This window comes from Talpa occidentalis, unplaced genomic scaffold (genome assembly GCF_014898055.3).
Source record: "Talpa occidentalis isolate TD23 unplaced genomic scaffold, MPIMG_talOcc4v2.1 talOcc4.15, whole genome shotgun sequence".
Taxonomy (NCBI): Eukaryota; Metazoa; Chordata; class Mammalia; order Eulipotyphla; family Talpidae; genus Talpa; species Talpa occidentalis.
Genome location: NW_023601543.1, coordinates 43363371 through 43377141, shown reverse-complemented (window position 1 = coordinate 43377141; position 13771 = coordinate 43363371). Strand labels below are relative to the sequence as shown.

Genomic DNA, 13771 nt, shown 5'->3' with positions numbered 1-13771 from the left:
TCCATTCTGTGTGAAAAGAATTTTGTGCAAATGGTGCATCTACTGAGGGGAAACTTATTTGAGGCTTACTCAATGTGGGCCGATTCAAATATTCTTTTTTCAGGTGATGTGCACCTGGAGAATAGTAAACAGTCTTGAGTGTAAGGAAAGGCAAACCGGAAGTCCCATCATCCTTAGGTATATAAGCCTTTTCCTTTTAGGTATTAAAACAGGGTGAAAAGGCAAAATATGTGTGAGGCTTAGCAGAGACTGAACATAATTAAGTACACTAGTCAGATTTCTAGCTAAAAGTCATTGCTGCTAATTTCCCATCTCGTATTCATGTAGGGATGTAGGAACATGAAAAATACTGGGCACAGGCAAGAGTCTTTGGAAGATTACAGAGGAGGCTACATACCACACATTATCACTCAACCTGGGAATGAATAACCACTATATTCCCTGAAATGAGATGTACAGAAACTCCCATCCAAGTGGTTTATAATGTTAGGCTCTGACAACATTGTTTAACAAAACCATAATACATAAAAGAAACGACAATGTTAAGCATATGCTTTTAATGAAGGACATAGGAAAAAGCTGGTCAGCATTTGTGGGTACTTCAGCAGCAAGACACATGGTTCTAAGAATACTATAAACAATCACTTTGAGCAGATAGTGGAAAAAAGGATTTGTAGCTAATTGGCAACATGAGCTTAACTACTAATATCCCCAGTGCCTTTCTTTTTCTGGCTCTCCAGTGCATTTCATATATTTACGGCCACCAATTACCAGATTTCCTGCCGTATCCCTTTGCTGATTTAACCAGCAGGATGACAGCAATTATTCCTTGAATGCATCTTACCTCTTTGCTTTTTCCACTCTTTAATGCTAACCCGTACTATGAATCTATTTCCTGATACCTTGCATTTTATTATGTTTTAACTCATTGTGCTGATTGATGACTGTACACCAGCTGCTTACTAAGAACACAATTAATAGTTTTGGACACTGTGCAGGACAAAGCCCCAGGCCCTTTGAGGAAGTAAACAGTCATGGTTGCATGCTATTAGGAGTCACCCAGTCATTATTTTATTACATAATAGCTGCATGCAAAGCTACAATTTAATATGGTACATTATAGTTATGATTAAAGAAATGCAGTAAATCTAATAAACCAATTTCTACTGATTGGATGGAGCTCATGAATTTCCTAAGAACATGGGACTTATGGAAGGGTCTAACAATCTTGTTATATGCCTTCTGCGCTTCTGACACAGGCACAGAACATGTCTTTTGCACCAACTGAATATCTTAGCCATTCTGGGAACAGAGGTTCTGGAATGTACAAATGGAATGTACTTTACTTGCAGTGACCATTGGGACTTTTTCTAAAAGGAAAGGAGAATCATTCCTTCAAAGTTTTGCTCCTGATAACCAGGCAATCAGGTTTGGTAGCTGTTGTGTGTGTGCGCCCATGCATGCACACACAAATATATGAGTGATGAGAGGCAAAGGGATAGGCTTTGCATGACTGTTACATTCCCGTGAATCTGGGGCATGCTGAATTTCAGATGGATGTTACAATAATGTACATTCAATATTCTTAAAACATACCTGATAGAATTGTGCTTAAATCTTCATTAGCTCAATGTCTACACTTTGTGCAATTTGGCACAAATGTAGGGAAGCACATTCTTTTCCCTAGCAAAGCCAGCCCTGAAGTTGGGCTCTATGGTACCACAGGAAATGATGGCACTGGCTGATGCTGTGTAGTGTGAAATGTGTCACATGGGGCCAGTGGGAGAAAGAGGCACATATTACATTTCTGTCACATAGAAAATTGCATACTTTCTGATTTTGTACAAAATGGGACTTGTCTGAAATGTGATTCTGCCCTAATTGCTCTCAATGTTCTAAGCTGCTGTGTGTCAGCAGCAGTACTGGGAAGCAAGTCATTCTAACAGTACGCTAGACATGTAACTGAATTCTGTCCAAGACAGCTATGTGCCTTTGGGGGGTACTTCATTCCTTTTGCTCTCAATTTTTCCAGCTGTACTATGGAGAAAATAATTTCCATTCTTTTTTTCCACGGACATTATTGGAATGAATGAAAGAACGTTAATAAAGTACTCCAAGTTCTGTAAGAACAAGTCAGCAATGAGAGCATGGAAGAAAGACTGGAGCACACTGGTTTGCTTAGAAATACTGTTATAGTCAAACGTAAAGACATTTAAGAGCACTCGGGAGTTACTTAGCACCTTTCAGTGGTAGGATCCTAACAATGAGTGTCTTCAAGTGGGGAAGATGGGTACCAAATATTGGGGAATGAGATTCCACAGGTTACTGGACAGGCCCCAAGGAAAAGCACACACAAGAGTCAGATCAGGGTACTCTAATGATCAAACAAACCTCCCTGTCTTCTTTATCAATAGTCAACCACTTTTTGGGGGATACTTATGTACAGCAGTCAATACTCAATGTTTGGACAGGGATCTTATCAGAGCACATAAACTAGTGGAATCAAAGGGCTGAGACCAGAATAGGTTTTCTTCTGTAAGACCCCAGGGAAAATCTTGATTTTATCCTTTTGAAAACAGTGTAAATCTGTAAGACATTAACAATCAGCTTTGCATGATAGCTCTCCTGAGTTTTACCATTCTAGTGGTTCCCTGTAGTTTCCTGACACTGTCATTTATGACCTGATTTCTGTGAGGTCAAACTGTGATATGTAATGTGATATACACTATGAATCAAAAGTTCTTGATTCCGTCTTGACTTTGAATCATAGTTAGCAGCTGCTCTGTTCTAAACCCTTGGCAGAATATGACAGACGGGAAAGGAAAATATTGCTTTGAGGCACGCTGGCTGTGGAGTAAGTAACGACTCTACCTTTAGAGAAGGGTACATTTCTACAGGAATAAAAGGCAAGCCGTGTCAATCATAAGACCATGTGGAAAACCAAATAAACTTTCAAGAGAAATTTAAACAAGACAGTGATTTCCAGGGAGAGAAGAAGGGGAAAAACCTCCCAATCTGAACGTATGATTTCACTGTGCTTAGTCTTCTAAGCTGCTTCTTATTGTCTGAGTTTAAGAAACAGTCCCTGGCCCTACTAACAGTGTTACTCATGTCTAGTATTCTCTAAAATGAAATGCTGGCCCAATCAATTTAATTTATGCTACATGTCTTACCTTGAACACAATTACTTAAGAGAGAGTTTATATGAACAGGACTTTTATTGCTTTAGGCAGCTGATTGCTCCCTTTCACAGCTCCACAGGAGCCTGAACACAGAATTGTTTGTGGTAAGCAACTCACTTTTACTCAAAAAGGTTTTAAGGGGGAAAATTCAGTAAACCTAACATCTTTTCGGAAGCTCAACTCCTTGATAGCTATCTGTAGGATGCCCCTAACTCCCACTGATCTTTTTAAGAGTTGGGGCTTCTATTGTCAGAAGAACTGGCTGAGAAAAGAAAACCATCAGTACTCTAAGGTATTCTTATTGTTATAAAGAAGCAGCATTAGTGTCCATACTCACTGATTCAGGCACTAGGAATAAAAAAAAAAGGCTGATTATAAATAAATGGAGAAATGGATGTAAACAATCTTAATGGCTGAGCTATCAGTGAAACTAAAGAAAAAAAAAGAGAAAGAATTGGCACATTAGTGTTAGGTTATCACTATCTGTACACTCACCCCTACTGGACGGCTTGTCTTTAGTGCTAATCCTTACACTAATTTCAACTGTGAAACTTTATAAATGGTATTGTAACTAAACCTTAAAATCACCCTTAAGCCCCTTAACAAAACCTACAGTTCATAACTTAGGCCTACATTTTGTTTTTCCATCATACAAGTAATTCATAAAGGCTAAACAAAATCTAAGTAGTAGAGAAAAGAATAAAAAACTACAGCCTGGCACTAAAAGAGTATAAAACAACAACTGTTGTTTAATAGAATGGAAATCTGATCTAATGTTCTCTATTAACTCTGTTGCCTTCAGAACAATACGTATTTATGACACAGAACAGGTTTTACATTGTTCAATTCCCAATTCAGGGACCTTGGTCAGTTTATTGAATCCCCCTTTTGGATTTTAGGCATCTGATATAGGGATGGTGTTCAAAGTTCAGCAAATATTTAAACAGATATTTAGGAGAAAAGTATGATTGGATATAAACCTCAGACTTTTCTAACCTTGATTTTCACAACCCCACAGAAGAATTCCGTATAAATTTGCCGCACATATATATGCTTTAATGCACAGGCACATACGCACCAAACGCAGTCTTAATTCCCTCAGTACCACAAAGACCCTATAGATATGATTAGTACTCTTTTCAGGGGAATTAAAGACTCCAGGGAAGTCTTTTGAATTCCCCTTTATATCAAAAGATGAATGAAAAGAAACTCTAGAAAGATATATATGTGTCACATTCAGGCTTTCACAGATTGGGGGTGGGGAAAGCGTGGAAGACTGGCATGAAAACAACAACCATCCGAGTGACAAATTCAGTCAGTAAGTGAAGTAACTTGTAAAGTCCTGAAACATCTATCTGCACCGAAACTATTTGATGGAAAACTTTCAAACAGTGAAGCCTTCAATTTGCCACAGTGACTTATTTTGAAGATCAGAATGGCTCTCAACATTGAAGTCGGTCAACATCATGGAGAGTTCTGGGATGAAAAGAAGAAATTCACAGGTGAGCTGAATGACTGTAAATATCCATGTGATAACATCCATTGACAATAATATGTAATCTTTAAAATTATTTTTATGAGGAGTATGGTCAGCATAGAAAAACATGTTAAGTTAGAAAGGCAAGATGGAAAATCATATACAATGTGGTAATCATTTTAACCCAGAAATTGTATCTGGAACAATACATAGAGGAAATATACTAACTTGTTGAAAATGGTTAACTCATTGGTAATTTATTTTCATTTACCCTACACTTTTATTTGTACTTTCCACATTTTTCTCTAGTAAATATATAATAATTTGATAATTGAAAATGATTTTTGAAATTCACATGAAAATAACATGAGTTTTGAAGTTGGGCAATAATGAATTTGAGTTCAAGCTTTGTTATTTGCTATCTCTGTAACTCTGGACAAATAACGTCAACAGACCTAAGTCCCTTCATTTATAAAATAGATATAATAAAATCTACCTAAAAAATCTCTGCACATAGTACGCATTCAAGTAGTTAGTATAAGATTTCTGGAAGACAATTCAGCCGTATCTTTAAGTCTTTAAAACGTTCCTAACTGTAGTTTTTGTTTCTAGAATTCTACCTTAAGAAAATTATAAATAAGGAAGATTATTTGTCCATTTTTTTTAATATCCAAAAGGGCAGGTTTATTATAAAAGGGAGAGAAGGGTAAAGAATGCTTGCACAGACACAAGCAGGCAGAAAGAGCTGCCCTGAGAGGGACAGGTTTATTAAAAGGGAGGCCTGTGTAGTCACGGGCAGGAAGCCTTAGCAGGAGAACTGCCTCTGCTGCTTTGCAAAGGGAGAAGGTCTTCAGTGAAGAGAAGCCCAGGCATGTTCACAGGTGGGCAGGTGGGCTGATGCAAGGGAGAAGGATGGTGAAGAGGAAAAACTGCACAGGTACAGGTGGGCAGGAGAGGTGCTCTTCATTGCTATTTTTAACAGCCTTATTCATAATAGTGAAATACTGGACAAAGTCTTACTGGACAGCGGAGAAATGGCTAAACAAACAGTACATTGATAAAGGAAATTGCATTTGGTACTGGTGAAAACAGCAGATTTAAAAAACACATTAAGATCTCAAAGCTTGGGCCTCCCCGGTGGCGCAGCAGTTGAGCGCTGGGTTGAGAAGCTGCCTGCAGCCTCTGCAGTGCCGGTTCGATCCCTGGCTGCTCCCCGGCCACCGGAGGAGGGTCCCGCATGGCGCGCAGACCTCTCCTCCGCCCGCTGCTCCCCTCAGCAGTGTACTTTGGTCCTTCTGCCTGCTCTGCTCCCCGCTCTGGCTCTGGTGAATTCTCTCACCCTTCCACGCTTCTGACTGTACCCAGTGCTTGTATAAGTAAATAAATAAATCTTAAAAAAAAATCTCAAAGCTTAAAAAAATATATTCATAGAAAATAGTGAAAAGGATACAATAAAAATGTTAACATGAGTTATTTAGGTACAGTGATTATGGGTGACTTTATTTTTCTGTATACTAGTTTACGGCACTGTATATGTTGTATATTCATATGTATGTTATGACACCACACCCAATACCAATCACCAATAATCCTCCACCATAAATATGTGAACCCTCCTCCTTTGTGATTTCCCACTTCAACAGCCCCCTCTGGTATGCTCAACTGTACACTCAGATTTCTAGGGTTTGTTTTGGTTTGTTTCATCTGTTCCTTCATTTTGTTTCCTTATATTCTACATATGAGTGGAATAATCTGGTATTTATCTTTCTCCTTCTGACTTATTTCACTTAGCATAATCCCTTCCAGTTCCACTGATGTTGTTGCGAATAGCAAGATTTCACTTTCATTGTTAGCTGACTAGTATAATGTGTACATATACTCCATGTTCTTTTTCTACTCCTCTGCCTTTGGGCACTTAGGTTGTTTCTGTAACGTGGTTATTGTAAATATCACTGTAATGAACATACGAGTGCATATATATCTCCTTGGATTAGTGTCTTTGTATTCTTTGGATAAATACCTAGAGTGCATTTGCTGGTTCATAGAGTAGAATTATTTGTAACATTCGGAGAAACCTACATAGTCTTTTCCATAGGGGCTGAACATGTCTACATTCTCACCAACAATGTACCAGGGTTCCTTTTACTGCACATCCTTGTCAACAATTGTTATTTCTGTAATTTTTGATATGAGCCATTCTCACTGGTATGAGGAGGTATCTCACTATGATTTTTGTTTTGCATTTACCTGATGATAAACAATGATGAACATTTTTTCACGTGCTTCTTGGTTATCTATATGTATTCTTTGGAGAAGTGTCTATTTAGCTCGTCTACCTATTTTTGATTGAGTTACTAGTTTTAAGTTGTTATTGAGTGTTATGTGTTCTTTGTAGATCTTGCACATTAGCCCCTTGTCAGACGTATGATGTGCAAATACTTTACTTGTTCAGTAGGGTGTCTTTACATTTTAATAACAGTTTCTTTCACTGTGCGCAATCTTTTTAGTTTGATGTTGTTCTCGGTTTATTTTCACTTTTGTTTCCCTTGCTATTCGAGTTGAGTCCTCAAAATGATCCCAGAAACTGAAGTCACAAAATGTTTTGCCTATGTTTTCTTCTATGTGTTTTATGATTTCAGGTCTTACATCTAAATCTTTAATTCATTATGAGTTAATATTTGTGTATGGTGTGAGAATGGTCTAGTTTCATTTCACTGAATTGTACACTTTAAGTAGTCAAATCTCAATAAACTGATAAAAATGTACTATTGAAATTAAATGCACTTATACAGTTTTTTCCCCATAACCCTATTAATTATTCTTAAGAATAATTACTTTTTATGGTGTAGGATATTTTATCATAATGAAGCAGTAATTTATTTCATTATTGGTCTATTGACAGTCATTTGTTTCTAATTTTCTTCTATTAAGAGAAATCAATAATGAATAGTTGTGCAGAACTCTGATCATTTCATTAAAATATACTCCTAAAACGAAGTAATCAGATAAAATTGTATGAACATTTTAAGGTCTTTATATATGTTGCTAAATTAGCCTCAAAAAGGATTACTGAATTTAACCTTATATCCGCAGTATATAAGAGCATCTATTTCAACATGTCCTTGCCAACACTAGGTACTGTAATTTGTAAAAACTATAATAGTAGACAAAAGTTGATATTTTGTATTATTTTAATTTGCATTTCTCTCTAGTGAAGTTGTACAATTTTAATGTTTATTCTTCATTTTAATTTGTATTTTGTTGACTGCATCCTTAGTCCATTTTGAAATAGTGTTTTGCAAAGCTTTGTAATTCAGGATGTTAAATTTGTGTGCTATGTATTTTACAAGTATTCTTCCCACTCCCAAGTTTGTCATTCAATTTTAAAGAAACTATGATCTACAATCAATACCCTTTTTAAACAATTATCACAATTTATTTTTTATATATGACAATTGGTATGACATGAAAAACCATATTGGCATTTGTTAATTCTAAGTTGTATATAGATGAATATTCACTTTATTCATCACTTTAATTTTTTAAAAATATTGAATGAGATGGATAAAAGCCTTGGATGTAACACCTGAAACCATAAAATAAATAGAAGAAAACACAGGCAAAACACTAAGCCATGAACCTCAGAGATATATTTACAGATTCATACCCAAAGTAAGGAAAACAAAAGAAAATATGAACTGGGACTACATCAAACTAAAAAGCTTCTTCACAGCGAAAGAGACCACAACTAAAATGAAAAGACACTCTACTGAATGGCAGAAAATATTTGCACGCTGTACATCTGATAGAGGACTGATATCAAAGGTGTACAAAGAACTCATACAATTCAATAAAGAGAAAAAAAAAACCCAATCCAAAAATGGGCAGAGGAGCTAAATAGGCACTTCTCCAAAGAAGATGAGCAACAGGCACATGAAAAGATGTTCATAATTACTTACTAGAGAAATGCAAATCAAGACTACAATGAGCTTTCATCTCACACCTGTGATATAGCCCATATCAAAAAAGAGCAGAAAGAACAAGTGCTGGCAAGGATGTGGAGAAAAAGGAGCTTCCTGCACTGCTGGTGGGAATGTAGACTGGTCCAGGCCCTGTGGAAAGCTGTGTGGAAGTTTCTGAAAAGACTAAAAATGGATCTGTCATATGATCCAGAAATCCCACTCCTAGATATCTATCCAAAAATACAAAAACACTAATTCGAAAGGAAATCTGCACTCTCATGTTTATTGAAGCACTATTTACAATAGGCAAGATATGGAAACAACCTGAATACCCCAAAACAGACAATTGGATCAAGAACAGGTGGTATTTATATACAATAGAATACTACTCAGCAATCAAAAAAGACAAACTCATGCCATATCTGGTAATATGGACAGAGCTAGCAGGGATATAAGGAGAACGATAAATACTGGACGGTGTCACTCATATGTGCAATATAAAAAACAAACAAAGGATCAGACAAAGACAAATTTTAAAACCAACCCTTGAAAACTGAATGTTGCAGAAGGAAAAAGGAAAATATCAGATAGTTTCACTTGTAGGAGAAATACAGGGAAACAGAACAAAAGGTGAGGAAAAAGACAAAACTAGTAAGCTGACCATAGACCTGAGGCATACAGCTGAGGTGGGGAGCAGAGGGGAAGGAAGGAAACAAGAGGATGGGGGACAGACCACAGTGGACTATGACAGACAATTATGGGTGCGTTGGGGGTGGAAGATTACATCTGGGAGGGGGAAATCCTATACTGTCAAAACACTAGCAAGGCTATAAAATAATCGTATTATGACAACAACAAAAATTAATTAAAAGAATTTGAATGAAAACAAAAGGAAATATGTAAAAAATATCTAATACTTCAGACATACATAACTTATTCAATAATTTTCCTATTGATAGACATTCAGGTTATTTTCCATTTGGAGTTGATACAAACATCACTATAGTTATTATCAATATACAGTAAAAATTTTGTATCTTGATAAGTTTTGAAATGATTCTGCTATTTTTTTCTCCAATGTTTCCAAACACTTCTATTAGTATCAGCAACATTAAAAAATCAGTTAATTTATTTGAGCAAGTATAAATACCACCTATTCTTAAGGTAATTTTGCTTTTCAAGGGAATCATATCAAAAAATATATTTTATGATTTACTTTTCACTGAAAATAAAAAGGGTTATATGGTCATATAAGTTTGTGAAGAATTTATTTCACTTATTGAACTTTTGTTCTTTAGCATATTATAGGTCCTTACATACACTAATGATAAAGTTCCATTTATTTTCCAAAGAAAATAAATTCAGTCAAATAAGTTAACAGGGCTACTACATCCCTTTTTTTTTTTTGCAAAGTCACAACTCACTTGCATAGTAAAAGCCTTGAGAATTCCTATGCTAAAGATAATTTTGCTTATTCAGGGTTCCCTAAATTTGTTTGTCAGAGAATGTTTACCCTCTTTAATATGTGAACATGTCAATGTGCCAGTGCACCACAGAATACCCATTGTAAATGTGAACATAACCATGAGAAAGATAAGCACTAATTAGAACAAAATCAAGATAATAAATACTACTATAGCAGTTGTCTTACCTTACATTAAACAGATCATCAGGGCTTTGGGCAGAAGACCAATTCAATTTTTCCCTCTTCTTAATCTTTTATTATAAGTGAAGGTGCACTTCACTTATAATTACTTATAATTTCTAAGCCCAAGTGAAGTTTTTAAATGTAGTGCTATAGTGGAAAGCACATGATATGAGGTCGGTAGACCTGGGATGCAATCTTAGGTTAGCCACTTACTAGCTGGATAGATGGTTTCATCTCTCTGGACTTCAGCTTTGTCATAAGTAAAATGAGAATAGTAACATTCACCTTACAGAGTTGATGTGAGGATTAAATAACACGTATCAAGCACATACAAAGGGGATGGTATATATAAGGTATTATACAGTATCTATATGGTATATACCAGGGTATTATATGAGAAAAAGTCAAGTACTGAAACCCCACAAATTGATAGGTTTCTTAATAATTGCTAGCTTTTTCATGGAAATAGATTTAGAAGGCTTATCAGATCAGAGCTCCAAGCTTCTTGATTATGTCTATTATTAAAATTCTCATTCTCATAATACTGAATTCCATAGGTTTATGTACCTGTGACTGTTGCAAGGAGAAGGCTGTTTAGCTTTCCACTAAGCCATAGAGAATTCCATGGATAAGGCTGCCTCTCACTGATGAACGAATTAGTAGCATTTTTCAAGAGTTGGAATGTTAGGATGATGGCTTTTGCCTGTGAGTGGTATATGTGTAGGTTATTAACTGACACAGTGAAGTCAGGCAAAAGAACCTATTTGTAATCTATATCATTTCAGAGGCCTGAAATGCACCAGCAGAGTTTATAATTCACAGTACAAAAAAATAGCCTGAATGGGCTGTATGGCTGTTTGGGGATACCCTGGGATCTTTTACCCCAAGTTAATAGTCTGATTATAAACAATACAAGAGTGAAGAACTTAACAACTTGTTCACCAGTGTGAGGACATATTCTTTCTCTAGATCTACTCTCAAGGCTGCCTCTTAGCTATCTAGGTGGCTATTGTATGAGTCGCCTTCAGAATACTGACCTGTCTGAGAGATGAAGGAAATGTGAAAACTGCTATGTTTCCGTTTCCACTGCAAGAGATGATGAGCCTTCAGGATAATCTGTAAGGATAAAAAGTGAAGGTGATCAAATGCCTTTCTTGTATGGGTGGGTGTTCATTCACTGGCATGTTTCCTTCTTGTTCAATACCTGAAGGCAGCAGACATCTGCAACTGTCTAAAGATGGGTGTCCTACAATGAACCATTTGTTATCGCTCCAGACATTCAAATTCTAAAAGTAGCCAGCCTGCTCTACTATGAAGATTATTTGATCTATGATAACTGGCTGGTATTTGACTTAAATAGCTGTAATGACAACTCAACATTATCTGGTTTTAATGGAATGTTTTGTGTCTTGCTACTGGCAGAATTATCCTGTCTTGCTGTTATTTCACTAGATATAATTGAAATAGCTACTACAGTACTTTAGGTGTTGGGGTGTTTTTAAAAGGGAATGCGGTATCTAGAAAATAAGAGGTTTTGGAATCAGTAAGAAGTATTATTTATGGTACAAATGTTTTTGTTTCCAGTCCCTCACCTTTTGGGATAACAAAAAACATTCTGAATCAGCTTGCTTAATGTGTAAATAATCACTCTCCTTGTACACCCTGCACAATAATGTAATAGGCACTTTGAGATTTAAAAAAAAAAGTTGATAGAGATCATCCCTTAGTTTCTGCTTAGTACATTCTCTTTTATGAGGTCAAAGTGGCATTTAGGGTGCGTCCATACTGGAGACCCGGGGTCCCTGAAAGTAGAGGCTACCCAGGGTGGGTTACCATTGCCATAGCAGGATAGCAAACTCTGACACCATTATATCTACCAGACAAATTCCAGAGACAAGGCTGCTTTCTTTTAGGAAAAGTTTCCTCAAAACTTTCATCACTTTAGCTCATATGCTTTTCCCTTCTATTGATATACTCAGTATTTAAGCATCACTAACAATCACCCATTGAACCTTGTGTACCACACAGTATCTATTGGGTTGTTGGAAAAGTCATGATGTAATTTTTTCTATGTTTTTGAAGCAAAAAATGTGTTATGACTTTTCTGACAACCCAATAGCACAGAGCTAAGAATGCACTAGGTATAAGGTATATAATTGCTAACATCACCTTCATGGCAACAGGCATAAATTTTGTGTTAGACTTAAGAGCTTTCTAATACCCCCTATAATTACAAATTTCTTGATAGTAAAAGCCACCTTTTATTTATCTTTCTGTCCCTCCACAACACTGTATACTCTCAGGAAATGCTTTCTTAACTGAACTGACTGATTGGAGACTTGCAATATTTCAGGGACTACAGCAATCCAGAGTTCAGTGCTGGAAAACAGAGGTAATAAAGTAAAAAAAACATTGATGATATTATTGCATGAGGTAAGTTTTCCAGGAGCTGAGGACATGGCCACTCCATTGTTTTGTAGAAATATAGAGAATAAGTCACTTAGAAAATGCCCAGCTACCCAAAAAAGTAGTGCCTTCCTAGCTCAGTATACTATGTTTGATGCTTTCAGGACCTAGGATTATATTACTCTTGAGTAAAGAAAAATGACAAGTGTGAGAATAAGTTCATTAGAGTCTGGTTGTCAGAATGCTAAGAACAGAAAAGATGTTGCAACTGGGTCTACTTAGAGAGAATAAAGAAATCGTAAGTTTATAGTGGCCTCTAGTACATTTCTTCAAAAAAAAAAAAAAAAAAACAACCATTTGGTGAAAGATATCATGAATAGGTTATTCAGTTTGACTTCTGACTCCTCAGTCTCAGACGGGATCACAGAACAATATACCTTAGAGATGAAGACAGCTTAGAGAATACAGAATTGAAACTGAGGTCCAAGAAGAAGGAACTTTCCAAAAGTCATATATTTAACTGGGGAAGGATGTGGAAATGATCCTCATACTAGAGCTTAATTCATGTTTTCCCATTATTCCATTTCTGGTGTGAGAGGTACAGGAACTGAGATAATTTCTTTTAAGTGTTCTGTTTTTTTAAAAAAAAAAAAAAAAAAAAATAGGCTTGTAAACTGAAAAGTAAGGGCAAAGAAGAGACACTAGGTGGTAGAGCGGTTAAGGGTTTGGACTTTGGCACCAGATTCTGACACGTACTCACTAGCTGTGCAACTTTGGACTTCTCTGTGCTTGAACTGCCTCATCTTTAAAATGGAGTTATTTAATATTTACAACTGACAAAGTGATTATGACTCTTAAATGTGGCAATGTCCATAAATCACCTGCCACAAAATAGATTCAACTGCTGTAAGTTGTACCCTTGAAGTCAATCTAATTATCATTTCTATGCAAAATTATTTTGCTAGAAAATACCAAAATGAAGGTGATAAGGTCTCTAGGACTTCAAGGAGCTCCCAACTAGCTACAGTTCCAACTCTTTGCTGATGATATGTTACTTTCTTCATAGTTGTGACTTTTTCATAACTTCTGCTTCCTC

General features: G+C 36.3%; 1 long non-coding RNA gene across 1 annotated transcript; it reads right to left on the bottom strand.

Moving 5' to 3' along the window:
• Window positions 1-220: 220 nt before the first annotated feature.
• LOC129145874 (uncharacterized) lies at window positions 221-13284 on the bottom strand. The gene is made up of 3 exons (XR_008551998.1): window positions 13113-13284; window positions 11307-11385; window positions 221-4658 (listed from the first exon to the last, which is right to left on the bottom strand). It is a non-coding gene; the product is annotated as an uncharacterized LOC129145874 (long non-coding RNA).
• Between the last annotated feature and the right edge of the window lie 487 nt (window positions 13285-13771).